The sequence below is a fragment of the Talpa occidentalis genome, unplaced genomic scaffold (genome assembly GCF_014898055.3).
Source record: "Talpa occidentalis isolate TD23 unplaced genomic scaffold, MPIMG_talOcc4v2.1 talOcc4.10, whole genome shotgun sequence".
Classification (NCBI taxonomy): Eukaryota; Metazoa; Chordata; class Mammalia; order Eulipotyphla; family Talpidae; genus Talpa; species Talpa occidentalis.
This window is the reverse complement of record NW_023600993.1, coordinates 14,727,670-14,746,764: the sequence shown is the minus strand read 5'-3', so window position 1 is coordinate 14,746,764 and position 19,095 is coordinate 14,727,670. Positions and strand designations below refer to the sequence as shown.

Genomic DNA, 19,095 nt, shown 5'->3' with positions numbered 1-19,095 from the left:
ACTCTTCTCTTACTCAGTCCAGATTTTCTTTTATTGAATTATGTGTTTTAACCAAGTAGGACAGTCATATCCCAGTTGCTTCATAGTAACTTCTATTCCTGTCGATAATCAAAACATTTTTAAAAGACAGTACTTCTTCACATAAATAAAAGATAGTGAGGGCCTCCCCTTATAGTGCAGTGGTTGAGCGCTGGGCTGCGAAGCTGCCCACAGCCTCTGCAGCGCCGGTTCGATCCCCGGCCACCGGCGAGGGTCCCACATGGCACACAGACCTCTCCTGCCATGCCTGCTGCTCCCCTCAGCAGTGTACTTCGTCAGCCTGCCTGCTCTGCTCCCTGCTCTGGATCGGTGAATTCTCTCACCCTCCTGTGCTTCTGACTGTACCCAGTGCTTGCATAAATAAATAAATAAATAAATAAATCTTTAAAATAAAAAAAAAGATAGTGAAGGAATAGGACAAGTGATGATAGAAATAAGGATAAGGATAATAAGGAGACATAGAAAGAGAAAAGCATTTTCCTTAAGGTATTAATTCCATGGATGCCACATGCCATTTTTATTACTTCCAGCAAGCTCTATCTCCAGGTTCCATAACAACTGAATCTCTCTACTCTTAAAAAAGAAAAAGATTAGCAAAATTCACACGGTCTGTGTGTGCTCCAGGAATTGCAAATCAATAGCAGGTTAGAACTTCTAAGTTCTGGTGGTTTCTCTATTTCCATCTCTTGGTATCAGTGACCCAGGCACTCCACCAAAATTCCCAGGGCAATTGTAATGGACGATGGGACAAAGGAACAAATTTATCTTTTGATAGAATACAAATGTGCTCTGAAATTTTTTTAATATTCTCTTAATTTGGGAAGTTTTTCAAATAATTGATACTACTTTGCTTTCTTTTCTCTGGGGGCAGGGAGGAAAAATGAGGTAATGCTGTAGAGAGTGATAGAAAAAGCAAAGTCAAAGAGGAAGATTAAAGGAAAATCCAAGGGAAGTCAGGATCATTCTCAACCTGCCAACTGATGGGTGGTCTGGCTTTCCTCCATGCACTTCCCCATTCCCTTCCAAGTCTGAAATTTTAGTGTCTTCATCTGGATTCTGCAGCAAGCAGTCACACTATCAGACTTTTCAAAAGTTGGTATCATACATCTAAATCTGATATGCTTTAAACTCAACAGTATAGTTTATAACAATTGTCTTTTGAATGAGTTAAGGTAAAAAAACATACTTGTGTTTACAAATTCAATAATATGTAGGTATATTTGCACTTACTTTTTTGCATCTTCTTACAAAACGATATTTACTGCTGTTATTTATTTCTTTGTGTACATGCGGGTTACCACTTGGCTTCATTTCCCTTCAGCTTGAAGTGTTTCCTTCAGTATTTCTGATTGTGAAATTGTCATAGCCATGCGCTATTTCCATCTTTGTTGGTGCTGGTTTTTTTTTTTTTTTTTTTCATTATCTGCTAATTTTGATGTGGTTCCCTTGTTCATGGTGAGTTGATGTGTGTGTGTGTATGTGTGCAGCTACTTTTAGGATTTTCTCTTTGACTTTTCTGTATACGTCCAGTACGTCTAGTGTGTATAGCTACGTATCTATGTACTTATCTTACTTGAAGCTCATTAAGCTTTATGGATATGTAGTTAATGCTTTTTTGGTTATCAAATTTTGGAAATACATAGCCATTTATTTCTTTGTACATTTCTTCATTTTGTTCTGCTCTTTCTTCCCCTCTCCTTCTGAAACTCCTTTAATCTCCTGTTATTATGCTTTATGTTGTCCCATATATATCTGAGGTGCTATTCATTTTTTTCTCCATTCTTTTATTGTATTTTCTTCAAATTGAATGATCTTTATTTATCCCCTTGAGGTAGGCTGGTTGTTTCTTTTACCAGCTCCTATCTGTTGAGCTATTGCAGTCATTTCTCCTTTTAGTTATTACACTTTTCAATACCCCAAATTCTATGGTTAGTTTTTCTAATCCCCATCTCTTTATTGATATTCTCTAATTGATTATACTTTGTCACCATACAGTCCTTAGCTATTTAGACTTGGTATTCTTTAGTTTTTGAACAGACTATAATAGCTTTTTCTTTGTTTGGTATGCCCAACAGCTAGACCTGTTCAGAGATGAAATAGATATTCCTATATATTGGTCACAATCCTTATTTCTTTGCATGCCTTATATTTTGTTGCAAAATATACTTTAGATACTATTATATACTCTGGGTTCTTATTTCCACTTATCTTAGAAGTTGTGGTATGGCTGGTATTTCCTACTTACTCATTTGTTTAGTGATTTTTTCTTAAATGAATTCTGTAGAAACTATTTCCTCAGTAAGTGCATGATCACTGATGTCTCTGCTGTTTTTTCTTTACTATTGCTTTATTTTAAGTCTGAAATAGTTTAGGGGTCAAAGAACAGTGGGAAATGTTTGTGTTAACATGGTTTATATAATCCATTTTCTGATTTTAGAGAAACTCAAATTTCAAAATGCTTAGAGATATTCATGTGTTCCACAAATATTTGGAAGGGCTCAACTGTATGTCTGACACTTCTAAACCGTGGGAATACAATAGTGAATAAGAAAATCATGGGCCTCCCCGGTGGCGCAGTGGTTGAGCGCTGGGTTGCGAAGCTGCCCACAGCCTCTGCAGCGCCGGTTCAATCCCCGGCCACTGGACGAGGGTCCCACATGGCGCGCAGACCTCTCCTGCCGCCCGCTGCTCCCCTCAGCAGTGTACTTTGGTCCTTCTGCCTGCTCTGCTCCCTGCTCTGGTTCTGGTGAATTCTCTCACCCTCCCGCGCTTCTGACTGTACCCAGTGCTTGTACAAATAAATAAATAAATCTTAAAAAAAAAAGTAAGAAAATCATGACTTCAATCTATGGGACCTGAAATCTGTTGGCCATGACAAAAAATATGGGGAAGAAGTCACAATAGTCCAGATTCAGGAAGTGGGGGGTTGATATGATGGACTCGTGGTTTGTTTTTTAACTTGATTAGATTGGCCATTTCAAAATTATTTTTCCCTAACTATAGCTAACAACACTTGGAAAGGTTATGAAGTGACTGGAGTTGCAGAAGGGAGTCGTTGTATTTTAGGACTTCTTTGGTTTAGTAGTATTTATATATTTATTTGAGTCAGTGGTTAACATGGCAGATTAAAAACCTCCTATTTCTTAGCCTGTGATGGCAGAATAAGAAAGCAAAGAAGGGAAAGGAATCATCTCTGCTCCTTTTTATGTCTACCACAAGCCTTGCCCTTTTCAATGAATTACCCACTTCAGTGCTTATGTACCCACACAAGCATTTTGATCAAAAGACTGATTTTGTTTATTTGTAATAAGACAAGGTATTTTACTAAATAGCTCGTCTTTGATTATTGGTATTCAGTTGGATCTAGAAAATAATTAGAAACTTACAAATCTCAAATCCATGAGATTGAAACTTGCAGTAAATGCACAGCAGTAGCTCTGACCTATGCATGGTGGAATTTTGAAAAATTATGATGAATGGGCTTAATTGAGGCATCAAATGTGTTTTTTATAATGCAACTTATTTCTTTATGGTTGCTTTCAGGGACATACATTGCAAATCACTATACAAATCCTTGCAGCCTATCCAGCAAATACAATTCATAGCTATAAATATGGCATTGCATATATCAAGAAACTACAGTGTCAAGGAGCCGAAAAATGACTTTGATCAGAAATGTCACAAAGTATTGCATATTTGAGACACATGGCATTGATTTGATTGTTTTTATTATAGAGACCAAGAGGTATTACAGATCAGAGAGAAAGATTTAGATTTCGAAGTGATGAATTATATAGTTATTCACCAAAAAATAGATAGTTATATTGTTTTCCATTTTACCAGCAAAACATGCAAAAGATGCTCATAGAAATAAACTGAAAGGGAGGTCTCTCTTGCTTGCAAAGATTTATTTTCCTATTTACAAGTGATTTGTCCATTCCCCTCCCTAAAATATGCAAGAAGAGCTTAGCATCAGGAGAGGCAGTCTTGCTCAAGAAATGATTCTCTAGCTTCATTGTGAAGAGACCATTCAGCTGGTGGAAAATCATATTTCTGCTCCTAAGTAAAATGGTTTGGCTACAAAGCATAATGAATGGTAATTTTCAAAAGGAATATGATTTTCAAAACAAACTGCACAATACCACATTCAAGAGGTTTCTTTGTACTGTAATTAATGGAAGCAACTTCCCCAGCTGAGCCTGCAGGTCCCCAAGGACAATGTTGTTTTATCTCAGGACTCAGAGAAAAGTCCTGAGGGGTGGTCTGCAGGTATCAGTCCCGTGCAGGAGTGGGAGGAACCTGGGCCAGAAAGTAGATCCAACTCCTCTTAGAGCAAAAGAGATATTGGCAACTTAAAGATGGAAAAGTGTGTTGCTGTGCCTCTTGAGGGTTAATGGTGTGCTGCGAGAATTTCTGCCTGACTCTCGAATAGTGTGTGCAGTCTCCAGTACTACAATCTTCACTCATGCTTCTAGAAACAATAACAACCTGCGAACCTAGTTTCCTGTTGATGTGTGACAAAATATCTCAAACATAGCCATTTCAAATAACATGCGTTCATTGCTTGGTTTCTGGAGTCAGGAGCACAGCTCAGTGGAGTCTTTGCTCATGGGGATGCCCTTGAGACACTGACTGGGCACCTGCCTTTCTTGAACTTGGGTACCTCTTCAAACCCCTGGGATTATCAGCAGAATCTTGATGTCTTATATTTGAAGGACTTACGTTCCTATTTGCCAAAGGCCACCCAATTTTCTCTGCCTATGGCCCTCTCTGCAATGTGGCACTTTGCTTCTTTCACATTAATAGTGAGCAGCTCTCCTACCTGTTTTTCTTCCCTCTAGATCCTCCTGTGTAGGTCCTAGGTTAGGCCAGACTCATCCAAGTTAATCTCACTTTTGATGTTCTCAAAAGCCCTCACTTGAGATCTCAATTGCCCCTACTTCTAGAATCCCTCACCTTTGGGCATATAATGAAAACAGATCATGGAGGAAATCCATCACATGCATTGGCTCTTACTCATGATCAAAGAAGTGGGACTTACACAGGGTGTAAACACGGCCAGTAAGAAATCTCGGGGGTTACCTCATAATTCTGCTGACTGCAGAACTCCTGTTGAGACAGGATAAATGACCAAGGCCGAGGAAGAGTAAAGGAGGTAAATAGTAAACTCTAGCAGGAGGAGATTCTTACTAGTTGGCAGGAGTTGGCATGAATAGGGATTCACTCAACATGAGAAAGAAGCAGTAATTCAGAAAAACCAAATGTACACAGACAAACAGTGGCTTGGAAGATCAGAACAGAAGGAAGGCACTAAGATCTCTAGAGGTAGCTATAATTTATAGAGGAAGAGGGTCTGTTATTCTGCCCAGTCCTAATGTGAGAGTAATGTGGGATTAATACCAGAATATTAGGGACATATGAAACTAAAAATGGGGAGGGGTTGGGAAGAGTATAGGATTTTAAGCAATTGTTTGGGGCCAAAGGTGAGATTTTAATTCTATTAGATAAACTGCCTGAATCAGAGTAGGGAGTTTGGATATGTCTGAATCTTGACTGTCAATTACTTTAAATCCCTTTAGCTTTCTTTTTTTTTTTTTTATAGAGGCATGTTTTATTTATTTATTTATTTGTTTGTTTGTTTTGTTTATGCATGCACTGGGTACAGTCAGAAGCGCGGGAGGGTGAGAGAATTCACCAGAGCCAGAGCAGGGAGCAGAGCAGGCAGAAGGACCGAAGTACACTGCTGAGGGGAGCAGCGGGCGGCAGGAGAGGTCTGCGCGCCATGTGGGACCCTCCTCCGGTGGCCGGGGAGCAGCCGGGGATCGAACCGGCACCGCAGAGGCTGTGGGCAGCTTCGCAACCCAGCGCTCAACCGCTGCGCCACCGGGGAGGCCCAATCCCTTTAGCTTTCTAAGGGAGCTGTGTTCAAAAGAAATAGTGAAACTTGGAATCAACACAGTCCTTCATTGATATTTAAGTGAATATTCAAGCCATATTATAAGTTGTCTCATAAAAATTGACCCAGAGAAGTGGGGGGGGGGGTGCTAAAGCTCACGGTGCAAATGGAAATCTCTAGCATCTTTCCCACTCTCTCAATTCAAATCTAAAAATGGGGGAATAATATAATCAGACAAATCTGCAGAAAGAGAGAGAGATTACTTAATCCAAGGATTCTGAGTCCAACAACCCACCACATGGAGTAGAAAAGGAAGTTCAAAAGACTAACTGACTTGCCCCATGGGCTGGTCTCACCCTAAGGTTGAGGTCAGAAGATCAAGATAAGGGGTGGAAGTTAAGCTCATACAATTAAATTACAGCAGCCTTGTTCATTGTTATGTGGCTGGATCCAGTGAATAACCTTGTTATGGCCACTGATAACCCCTGCTGGTGGTCTGAGAGGTGAAGAAGTTGGATAATAGTTTTGCTCCCTTTGGATTAGTCAAGAGGGCCTGAAAGTGCTGAAATTGACAGAGTCTATGATTTTGGAAGCTGGCATAAGGACACTAGGAGATGTGCCTTTGGGTGGCAGGGAAACCACTGTCAAGAGCAGTGGAGTTACCAACCAGTTTTTTATGTTGGTTCTTTGCCCTTGGCCTGGGTGGGCACCAGGTAAAAGACTAGTAGAGTCTCTGAAAGCTCCACTACTTACCAGAAGGTTGTTTTCTTTGTCTTGCCTACTCTGGCTGCCACTGGTTAATCCTATGATGGAACTCAGGGGCCTGAGCTCAGTTCTCTGCCATCCAGTTCTGATTGCCTAATATAAGACTCTGTGTGGTGTGTTAGGCACTGAGAAAATCATAACATTGTGATACATACAAATTATGTTGTCATATTCTGAGTGCTGTACTTAGTTTAATTACAATGTTGTTTTTGCTTTTATTGGTACTTTAAAATGTCTCTTGCTGTTATTAAATATATGTAATATTTTTCAGAGTATAATATGTACAAGCTTACTACAGATTCTTTGGGAAACATTATAATGTGGAGGAATAAATAATGACAATATACACACTTGATACTGTTACAGGGCAGGGAGAGGGGCAGCAATACCATTTAACACCTTTCCACTTTTCATTAAAAATTCAATTTATTAGTCAGTGACTCAGTAATGATCTAGACTTGACCTTGCCAAATTAGTGCACTTTGTTGGGCAAAAATGTGTGGGCCTGTGACTGGTGGGATAGAAATTTGATTCATAATAGTAATTGAAATGAGCCACTAAAACACGTAGAAAGTTATGCACAGCTCTGCTTATTGCTTTTAGGACACATTTCAGAAATTAGAATCCTGAGTCAAGTGGTAGGAAGCTACTTGCACCTCTTGATAGTGCTGCTGTCATGGAAAGTTTTGTGTATCAATTCAGCACGGCTAGTCTCTGGTTATTTGATCAAACAGTAACCTAGGTGTGGCTGGAAAGGATTTTGTAAATATGATTAACAGTTGCAATTAGTGGGTGTTAAATAAAGAAGATTATCCTCAGTAATGTGGGTAGACATAATTCAATTGGTGGAAAGAATTAAAAGCAGAATTGAAAACTCCCTTAAAGAAGACATTCGGCCTATGGACTACAACAGCTTCTGCTCCTGCCTCAGAGTTTCTAGACTGCCCTTCCTATATAGGTTTCAGATTTGTCTGATCAGTCCCCACGTCACTTAAGTCATTGCTTAAAATGTAGGAATATATATGCCATACAGTCATGTAGTACATAAAAGTGTGTCTCATGGACACGTATTTTATGCCACACACAAGCATACATGTCATTATAATATGTACTGTCTATGTCATATATGTGTCATATATACACATAGGTGCTAGCCAGAGAAATAACAGTGTTTTCATTTCTCTCATAGAACCCTGACTGATTCAGTTGCTCATTTTCTTTCCTGAATTATATCAATCGTCTGTAAGAATGTCCTACTCATCACAGACTAACCAACACGGAGTGTGATCATTCCATAGAGACGGGGACACATTGACCAGTTTTGATTTGGGATCTGATCAGAATGGTGTTTCACTGCAACACTGCTATGGTAACAGTGAGCAGGGTGAATTAAAAGGGGAAGAAAAACTCAGGGCCCGATGAAGAATTTACTGTCACAGCTCATAGCAATGAATTCAAATACTCAAACTAGCTCCGGCTGAAAATATGTATCCATTAGGGTTCTCACATTCTTCCCGTCTTACTCTGCAATTGTCTATATAAATTAAAACTAAATCCTGAAATGATTTACTCAATTACTCATCTAAGTATTAAGTTATTAAGAGACTTCAAACTCCTGTGTTCTTTGAACTATTTATCTATCCTGGAATGGAAGATGGTGTTTCTGAATTTAAACAGCCATTTATCAGACTTTCTCTGGCTCACAATTAACCAGGCTCTATGTAATAATCCGTTATCTCCTCTATAAAAGGAGAAGCTGCAAACAAATGTAGAGCAGTGGGTCAGACATGGATTTGAATAGCAGGAAGCTCATTCAAAAACCTTAGGAAGATCAGATAAATACCAAGTGTATAGCCATCACTGGAGACAGCTCTCAGGGAGACAATGAGGAAGCGGCAGCAACTTCCTTTTAGCTTCTGTTCTCCTGTTAAATCTCTACTGGGTGGGTGGCAAGTTCATCCCTTAACTCTGGACCAAATCTCAGGCAAGGCCTTTGCATGTCTGCTCCCTCTTCAGTAATGGTATCAATTCTCCAGCCAATTAAAATCACAAACACATTCTTAGTTTAATAATTTAAAAGTCTAGCCTCAAGTGTAGTTAAAAATAGCTCCTCCTCCTGTTGCTCACACCTTCTGCAGACAGGAAGGCAGAAGTCAGGGAAGAGGGTGAAGCTGGCATCGTCTCCATTTATTTCCATCCGTTTTCCATTCCAATTTATTTATTCCCCATGAGCTGACAAACTGTGCTTCTGACCCAGAGTTGAAGTGAAAGTGGGAGATTGCACTACGGGGGAAAATTTCCCTACTGAACGGGGAAGCTTCTACTTATCCAATTTCTGAGCTCATGAGACTTGGAAGGCATTTATAAATGAACAACTGAGTTGTTGGGATAGCTCATTCCCGTTCATTCTGGGAGAAATTTTCCAGCTGTCATCACCTGAAAGAAGGAAAATGCCCCTCTGTTGTGGCTGGTATCTTACCTCCCCCAGCCTTACACACCCAGCCACACCGCCAGCCTTTTCTTCTTACCCCAAGGGCTGCTCTTGGACAGAATTTAAGAAGATGAAGCAGAGTGCCTTGCAGACAGCCTCGATATGATCTGTATTCATCTTTTGCCCTGATGACCTGCATTCATCTTTTTCTCTGAGAATTCCAGCAGTACATTCCAGCTGTAAATTCCAACATAGTGACCATTTTCCAGCTGCCCCATGATCTGACCGGTTAGCCAGTTAGTCTTTTTTGCTATCAAGGTTTCTCAGGTGAGAGACACAAATCCACTCTGTGTTTGCAAACTACAAGGAACATAGCTTTCTATGTGATCATGTTGAAACTTTTTTTCCCTCCAGTCTTTTTGTTATTTTTATTTATTTTTTTTTAAGGATTTATTTTTTTATTTATTTATACAAGCACTGGGTACAGTCAGAAGCGCGGGAAGGTGAGAGAATTCACCAGAGCCAGAGCAGGGAGCAGAGCAGGCAGAAGGACTGAAGTACACTGCTGAGGGGAGCAGCGGGCGGCTGGAGAGGTCTGCGCGCCATGTGGGACCCTGCGGTGGCCAGGGAGCAGCCGGGGATCGAACTGGCGCCTCAGAGGCCGCGGGCAGCTTTGCAACCCAGTGCTCAACCGCTGCGCCACCGGGGAGGCCCTCCCTCCAGTCTTTTTGGAAGGTGGTGACTACTCTCTCCAACCCCACCTTTCCTGTTCATGAAGTAGTGGGTGGTACACATTTTAGGGTTCCCCAAGTCTTCCATATCCCTCATCTCTGAATCTCTGTTGGTTTATGTCTTTGTTGTGAGGTAGGAATTTTTAGCCACTCCCTCTAAAAAGTTGCATCACGATTGTCTTGCATTTTATTTTAGGACGCAGTATCCATTGAACTAGGGTAGTGGTTCTCAAAGAGTAGGCTCAGATCAGTGTTATTAGCATCACAGGGGGTTCTCAGAACACTCACTGGGTCTCCCTGATGGCCTAGTGATTAAGTCTCAGCCTTATCACTGCTGTGGCCTGAATCAATCTCCCACCACGGAGCTGACCCACATGGAGCAGCAGACCTCTCCTGTCTGTCCACTCCTCCCTCGGTAGTGTATTTCAGTAGATTTGCCTGTTCTGCTCCCCACTGTAGTAAATCTGTACTACTGACATTTTGGGCCAGATAGTGCCTTGTTGTAGGGAATTAACCTACATGCCAGTAGCATCACCTAAGCTGTGACATCTGAAAACTAATTCAGACATGACCAGATGTTGCCTGGGAATCGAAATCAACTGGTTAAGAAGCTTTAGTTTAAATGGATAGCCATAAGTGCCCAAATATTAAAAAGAACTTTGGTAGGTTCCACACCTTTTTAAAAAAAAGAGGAAACATTTCATTTTTGGTTATGGCTGCTAATTACCACAGAGATAATTTTGAAATATTTTCAATAGTAATATTTTGCAACTTGCTATAAAAATGTACCTTTAGATTGCTGAGCAAATATTCTTAAGTTCATCTGATTCATATCATCAATTAAGCCCTAAGAATCATTCTGAGAATTTCCTGTCTGAGAGTCCTCATTTATAAACACAACAAGCTCCAAGTAACACAATTACTATACATTTTCTCAAGGAAGGGAGTGGTGGCAATATCGTAGACTGTTGATTTAAATTGTCTTCTTTTTTTTTCTTCTTTCATTAAGTGGTAATTCAACTCTTCATCTTTCGTGATTTTCTTTACTCACTTCAGGCAATTATTGCTGGCGATTATGATGTTAATGAGTTATGCAGAGCAGACTGAAAAATGAAATATATTTTTAGGAAGTTAAGTTAATGGAAGAAACAACTTGAATGCATGCAAAAAGCAAGCATCTTTCTTATTGTGCCCTGATTGATTTTATAAGTCAGGTGTTCATATGAATAGATAACCTTTACTTAGCGCAGGGAGTATTTTGACAAGAAATTTACTCTGATGAGCCATAAAGGAAGTCTTTTGTGAGATTGCCTGTTCTGTATTGTGTCTGGTATTTTTTTTTTATATTGCTTGAGTTAATTTTAAGGTCTTCAAATCTAAGCAGAAGATGCTGATCGACGTGAAAACCAGAACTCTTTTCTTAGCTCCTTTGTAGTTGAATTCTAACGGTCTTGACATATTGTGGTATTGTTCACTGGGGTGACATAAACTACAATCAAATGCTTTTCCATAGTCAAGAAAAGCAAACCCAGATGACAACACATAACAGAATATTTTCTTTCACCCTTTTTTCTTATTCTTGAATGACACAGAACCGAAACAACCACCCTTTGTGAATGCCTTTGATTCAATCAACTGCAGGCTTCCCTTCAGAGGAAGTTGAAATATTAGCATTTCACTGTCAAAATCATCTTTGTTTCTAAATTAGTATCATATATATGATAGATCTTAATATGCAAAGACTCATCTTTCTCTACCTTCAGTCCTACGACCTATTTTTTTTTCCTTCATAAACTCTCATCCAAGGTGCTGCTTTCAATTCTGTATATCCATCCATGATCTCAGACATTTAGGTGAGGAGACTGGTGGTGGGAGCAGGAAGTGTATATAGGTCAGCCTCTTTTGTTCCATAATCAGTAGATTAGAAAAATAGATTATTAGGAAATACCATTTAAAATTGAAATGGGGGCCTCCCTGGCAGTGCAAGGGGTTAAGCACCGCACTATGAAGCAAAACGCAGCCTCTGCAGCACGAGTTCAGTCCCTGGCTGGCCAGAGAGAAACCCACATGGTGCAGCAGACCTCTCCTGTCTCACCTGCTGCTCCCCTCAGCAGTGTATTTTAGTCAGTCTGCCTGTTCTGTCCCCAACTCTGTCTCTGGTGCATCCTTTCATGCCTACCCCCAACGCCACATCTCTGGCCTGTATGCATAAATAAATAAGCTCTTGTATGCATAAATAAATAAATATTTTTAAAAATAAAAAAAACTGAAATGTAAACAGTGCATTTAGAGAATGTGAAAATAAATTTATGATAGGTTATAGATATCAATGTTTTCCAATATGAATTTTCTTGGGTGATAGATGTGTACTATCTATGACTTGTGGCACAGGGAAAGGATGGAGAGATGGAGGAAATAATATTAGGTTGAGAATTACCACCATCTTCCATAGGTGGGCACAGGAAAACTCAGATGATCTCAAAACAAGGCTGTACATCCCTCTGGGGTCATTTTATAAAGTCAGTTTCTGAAAAATGACACATAGTCCTGGAGATGGCTGCATATTCTATGGCTTGATGCAATTCGACTAGGGAGAGATGCTATTTAACATCTAAAAATAAGATGGATTTAAAAATCTGGAATACCATTCTTAAAAAGAGAAGATGCCAGAAACAGAGAGACTAGCAGTTGTAGAACTCACTCAGCAAGCCAAATAATGGAACAGTAAATACTTTCACCCGATTGCATTGCTAGCTAAACTTCATCACTGCAAACAGGAGAGCTTCAAGGTGGGCTTCTGAGCATAATTTCCCAACTGCAGTCTAAGTATGAGGTTGAATGACTTCATAGACCAAAAACTGATTTATGAATTGACACTTGACTGCAGGGAGACTGTCATAGTTATACATTCTGTTTGTGCAAATGTTTTGTGTGCCTGTATGTGTGCATGTGTTGGTGGGAGGATGAGCACACACCTTCACATAAATGCCACTGCCCAGGTCAGTCATTCCAGAGACAATTTCATACTAATGTTCGATTTCTAAGGGATATCTAAGAGGAGTGATGGATGATGGAGAATGAACAATTCTTTTGCTCTCATTTGCATTATCTACTTGTATATAACACAGTCCCCAGGAAGATGTAACGTCATTATGCTTCAGTTCTTTTCTTAGAAATTTCTGATGTGCAGTGACACTTGAGATCTCCAGAGTCACCAAAAATGCCTTTGGATAGAGAGATGATTCTTCCAGAATTCCTAGTTTTCTTAAAACAAGCTCTGGCTAGTTTTATTTATTTATTTATTTATTTATTTATGATTTATTTATTTATTTATACAAGCACTGGGTACAGTCAGAAGCATCGGAGGGTGAGAGAATTCACCAGAGCCAGAGCGGGGAACAGAACAGGCAGACTGACAAAGTACACTGCTGAGGGGAGCAGCGGGCACGGCAGGAGAGGTCTAGTTGTGCCATGTGGGACCCTCGCTGGCGGCCGGGAATCGAACTGGCACTGCAGAGGCTGCAGGCAGCTTCGCAGCCCAGCGCTCAAACCCTGTGCCACCAGGAGAGGCCCTCTGGCTAGTTTTAGTAAAGCTTTTTCATGATTGACTTTTCGCCAGTCTACTCTGGCATGCTGCTAGTGATATCAGAATCACCTGGATCCATGGTAGCCAGTGGGAGACTCTGTAGTATCATGCACTCCATAAGCACAGATCAATGTCATTCCACTCCAGTGATGGACACCAGTTCTGGCCAGAATGTTGTGCTGCTCTATTTCAGATTTCCTAAAGGCTGGGCACATCGGAAAGTTGTTGGTGAGGATGCTCAGTTTTTCTTTGCGTTGTCTGATTATTTTCAGAGATCTGTTTGTCCCCCAGTGTGTTCTTTGCACTTTCCATAATGAGTTGGAGCCTAGAGTTGATGGACTCCAGCAACTCTTTCCTTTTCTTTGTGGCTACCAACTTCCTGCTTTAGGTGGGGGATGTCCCCCAACCAAGAGCAGCCACCAAGATGGCCAGGGACAGAGAAAGGGAGGCGAAATTCATATTTTTTTTAATCTTTATGTGTCTGTATATCTTATTACATGTATAGGACATGTGTGACAATGTGGGAATTTAAACATACTCTTTTATCATTTAGAATGAAGTTTTCTGGAAACTCATTGGAATAGCAGTAAGAAATGCATGTTCATGAATTATTAATCTCTGCTATAAAAATGGAATTTACAGTAACATGATGTTTATTACTTGTGCTCCTGAGATGCAGAGACATGCGCCTTTTTTGCCAGGCACTTCAAAGCAGAGCCGTTCCACTTCATGCTGATGGCACTGCGGCATTAAACATTGTTCAGGGCCTTCCAAATGAATTTCTAGATTTCATTATCAAAAAAATTGTCTGCCCATTTGTACTGCCTGTCTTTGTCCAAACTGACGGCATGAACTGGAGTGACTCCAAATCTGTTTTGTAGGGCTATCTCCCAGATTACAATGGAGTCATAGAAGAGTATTATAGAGTTCCATTCCATTACTCACTGTCTTTCACCATCCTGGAAAAAAATCCTAGGAAGAGGACTTGTTATTGTTTCATTTTGTTTTGCAAAAAATCTAGCAGATTCAAATTTTTCTTCTACAAAAGCTGAGCAAGGTTGCAAAAGTTTTCTAGAATACTGGGCATGAGGACAAAAATCCTGCTAAGTATGTCTCTCTTCTCTCTCTCTCTCTCTCTCTCTCCATATATATATATATATATATATATATATATGATATGTATGTATCATCTTTCTATCTCTCATGTGCTAACTGTGAACACATACACTGACCTAAATTTCCACAGGAGTGAGTAAAGTTTGCACAACCACCTCCCTACTCATTATATATTTAGGGTTGCTGTAGGTTTGATGTCAGTTAGTTGGTTTGGGTTAGCTATTTTAGCCTAGACCTATTACAGACTTACCTTCTAATCAAACATACTTTTTCCTCATAAAATAAAGTTTTTATCTGATTGGCCATATGAAATTGTTAGTATTTTCTAAGTACAAAGTGGTTGAATATAGATCATTTTATTTGACTCAATCTAATATATGGACCCAATTATCAATAGAAAAATAGCTGTGAATGGAATACAACTGCCTGTCTTCCTTAACTCCAGAGTCCTGTCTGAATGGTATGCCAGGGTGCCAGAAAGAAACTCTAAGTCATTTCCTAATTTTAGTTCCCAGGGATCTGGGCAATTCTGATTCAAAATGTGGTTCTTCCAATGCATAGATTTAGGTTACTTATTCATAGCAGATTGCATGTTATTCACAGTGTTATCATGGATCTCTGCAATGCTTTTAAATATATTTTTATATGTTCTGGGGAAAGGTAAGCATATGTTCATCTTACAGATAGGGAAACTGAGGCCAAATGTGAATTAATGACTTTCCTGTAGTAGGGGGTAGTGGTGTTAGTGGTCTTCTCCAGTCAGCCTTAAGTCCTTTTATAACCACCTGCTGCTTCATCACTCGTGTAGGACTATCGGTTCTGGAACAACCCACATCAGCCGCATGCTGTGTGTATGCTCTCTACCCTACATATGTGCTTATTTCTGCTTCGGTCCCTATAGTTAGTTATTTTACTTCATTTCTCATCTCTAGCATGGGTTAATAATAGTACTAACTTCATGAGGTAATTGTGAGCAATCAAAGATAGTCAACATATGTGAAGTATTTAGAATAGTACTTTTATTGGAAAAGTGTTATGTGTGTTAAATCTTATCATTAGACTTTTTATTCAAAACCTCCTGCTCTGGGAAGCTGAAAAGTGATAGAAAATCTACACTTGAATTTTATTACAATGAGCTTTCATATGCATGAGAGCAACAACATGAAAAATGCAACCAAAGATCGATTATGAGTAGGTGTATTAAATTCTGCTCTAAAAGGGGTCTTCTGTTTCAGTATTCATGGAGTTCATCCATATTCCTCTTTGTTTATAGTCTCATGTTGGACTGAGGAATAGTTTTAGAGCATCATAAAAAAGCCAAGGTGTTTGTCATAGCACCTGGAAGCAAGCATACTGTGGGCAGGTGCTGAGAAGCCATTCTCCATCCCTCGTGCCAAAACACCTCAGCCCTTTCCCTGCCATGGCCCTAAACTTGGACATCACCAAGGCAGCTCCTGCCATCTCAGCAGGCTGTTTGATAGCTCGGTGTTCTCGGAACTGAGATTATGAGATGAATGTTCTGGCTGCTTCTTACAACTGGCACTTTCTACAAGGCCTGTGGGATTGGGGCTTTTGATCTCTGGGCTCTTTGCATGATGGCCAGGTATGAAATGCACAGAAAGCATCGATGGGAGCAAATTTACAACTTTTGGGTTATTGCCAATAGACTACTTTTCCCAAAAACCAAAAGCAGTACATGAGTGAGACTGGATTACCAGCCTGCTAATAGCTAAGTCATTGTCTTATGTAACAAGTCATCTGTGCTCTGCCATCCAGGTAGCAATGGCTGCTGCTATGTAGAAGTATTACCAGCAACTCTTAATTTCCTGCTTAACAATTGTTTCTGGGTTATTAAAGATGTCTGAATTTACCTGCCAAAGTTTGGATAGATTAGGAGGGGATCTTGCTGTCAGAGCTTGAAGAAGTGAGTGAGTCAGGAGAGGGTGGATGGATCATGGAATTTTTTTTTTTTTTAAGAATAGGTTACTTTTTTTTTTTTAAGATTTATTTATTTATTCATACAAGCACTGGGTACAGTCAGAAGCATGGGAAGGTGAGAGAATTCACCAGAGCCAGAACGGGGAACAGAACAGGCAGAAGGTCCAAAGTAAACTGCTGAGGGGAGCAGCAGGCGGCAGGAGAGGTCTGCGTGCCATGTGGGACCCTTGCCTGGTGGCTGGGGATCGAACTGGCGCTGCAGAGGCTGCGGGCAGCTTTGCAACCCAGCGCTCAACCACTGCGCCAGTTCGATCCTAGAAATGTTGTTTTTAGACAGTTACTCCTGAGAATGAGGTGACCTATGTGGGCAAGAGATAAAGTATGAGTCCAGAACAAAACAAAGTAGGTTATATTTATGTTTAGGATGGTGAAGTGAAGATGTAGGTAGAGAACCCTCAGAGGCCAAAAACTGGTGGAATATCAGAGGATACAGTGAAAAGAGAGGCTCAAAGACTATGTGTGCAGGTAATCCAGGATCTGTAGCTATGGAAACTCGAAAAGTCACATGCAAAGGCTCAATGTATTTTCTTGGCTGTAGACATAATAATTCCTTAAACAAATAGATCAATTTAAACAATAAAGTTTTTTTTAAGATTTATTTTATTTATGCAAGAACCGGGGTACAGGCCAGATATGCAGGAGGGTGAGAGGATTCACCAGAGACAGAGCGGGGAACAGAACAGGCAGACTGATGAAATACACTGCTGAGGGGAGCAGCAGGTGAGACAGGAGAGGTCTGCTAAGCCATGTGGGATTCTCGCTGGCAGGCCGGGGCCGAACCCGCACTGCAGAGGCTGCGTTGAGAACAGCTTCACATTGCAGCGCTCAACCGCCTGCGCCACCAGGGAGGCCCTAAACAAAGTTTTAAACCCAAAAGTTGCACAAAAATGTCCCTCAGTAAGAAAATGAATCAGTATATTTTAAATAAATGATCTTATTTTCATTAATTAAAACTGGAGGTGAAACAAATCAATGAAAAAAGGACAGCAATGTTGGAATCAACCTATTAGGGAAATACAATCTCTACTGAACATTTTTGAATTGATTTTTTTTAATAAGATTTTTTTTAATGTACCGAGAACCAAGACTTGCCGAAGACTGGGATTCCCATTGATACCTAATAAAAGATTACTAGATTCTTAAGCTTGGAAAACTCATTGGTAAATAAACATAAGCAGATTTTTTAGTTGGGGAATTTTTCGGAGTCTTTAGGAGAGATGACTGTTTTACTAATTTCCAATAGATGCCCAAACTTATTTGATAATAGAATCTTTTTATAAGACCTATCTGTAGGGACTACCATTTTCCCAGATATTTTGAGAAATATTACCCATTTAGTCTCTGGGTATCATTTAATAAGTTTAAAAACTAAGCCCCCACTGCTTGCCCAGCAGACAAGTTTGGAAGGCTTGAATTGGTAAGGGAATCAATAAGATTGCCATGGAAACGGCCATAAGACTGACCACCTTGACTAGAAAAACCAGCCCAGACCCAGGAATGCAAAAGAAGGGCCGGGACACGTTGCGTGTCAAAGGCCAGTGCCTGGGACCAGACAGCCCAGCAGATAACTCATGCAAACTGGTACCCCAAGTTAGAAAGCCTGTGTAAGCAGAGTATAAAAGAGAGCCTCAAATTCCTCTTCCTTAACAGGTGATATCTCCAATCTTGCACCCTGTTCTTTTATAGGATATTTCAGTAAATCTGCCTTTTCTTTTCTGGTGAATTCTTTCACACACTTCCTCGGGCCTTGCCCTAATAACAGACCTCACAGTCTCCACAATTCTTTATGAACCTTGGGATATCTTAATTGGCTTCATTAAATGGTAGTTATTAGTGTGTATGAAGCAATTCATATGTATTATTTTTAATTCTTATAGTCTCCATGTATGCAAGACATTTTTATTGCAAATAGCTATTAAGGAAATAGAATCAGAGAGGTTAATGGATCTGACCAGTCACAAAGCTAGTAAATAATGGGGCTGCATTTTTAAGCATTGAGATCAACTTCAACCTACAGTCTTTTTTTTTTTTTTTTCTGTAAAAATACAACTTCTTTCTATATGAATATGACCGAATGTCAGAGTTCTTTACTTTATGTTGGCTAAAAAGGGTGGCTTTCTTCTATTCTTTGGAATTAATTACAATAAGGAATACTCTTTTGATAAACTCGGTGCTTGATTTCAAGGAAGACTGTAGAAGGTAGATTGATTAGGAAAACAAAGGGATGAAATCATTCCAGATGAAGTAGGGCGTAACCAAATTCTGTTGCTGAGTAAGACTTGAAAATTATTTTCGAGGCTGCATTTAATGCATCATCTACTGGCTTCCCCTGGCTCTTGCTGTTGCTTTGCCAGTTTCAGTTTTGATTTAATAAGCAACAGCTTAAGAAAAACCGTTTATGAAATATCTTTGCAATGCTCAGAAACCTGTTCAACTTGAAAGCATCTTGGAGACTTGATTGAACCAGAAGGACCATATTCTACACAGCTTTTATTTTGCCTGGAAATAAAAGACTCCACTTCCCTTGTCTTTG

General features: G+C 40.0%; 1 long non-coding RNA gene across 2 annotated transcripts in view; it reads left to right on the top strand.

Moving 5' to 3' along the window:
* LOC119252581 (uncharacterized) overlaps positions 1 to 19,095 on the top strand; it is a 247,423-nt gene that overhangs the window by 37,063 nt on the left and 191,265 nt on the right. The window lies entirely within an intron of this gene.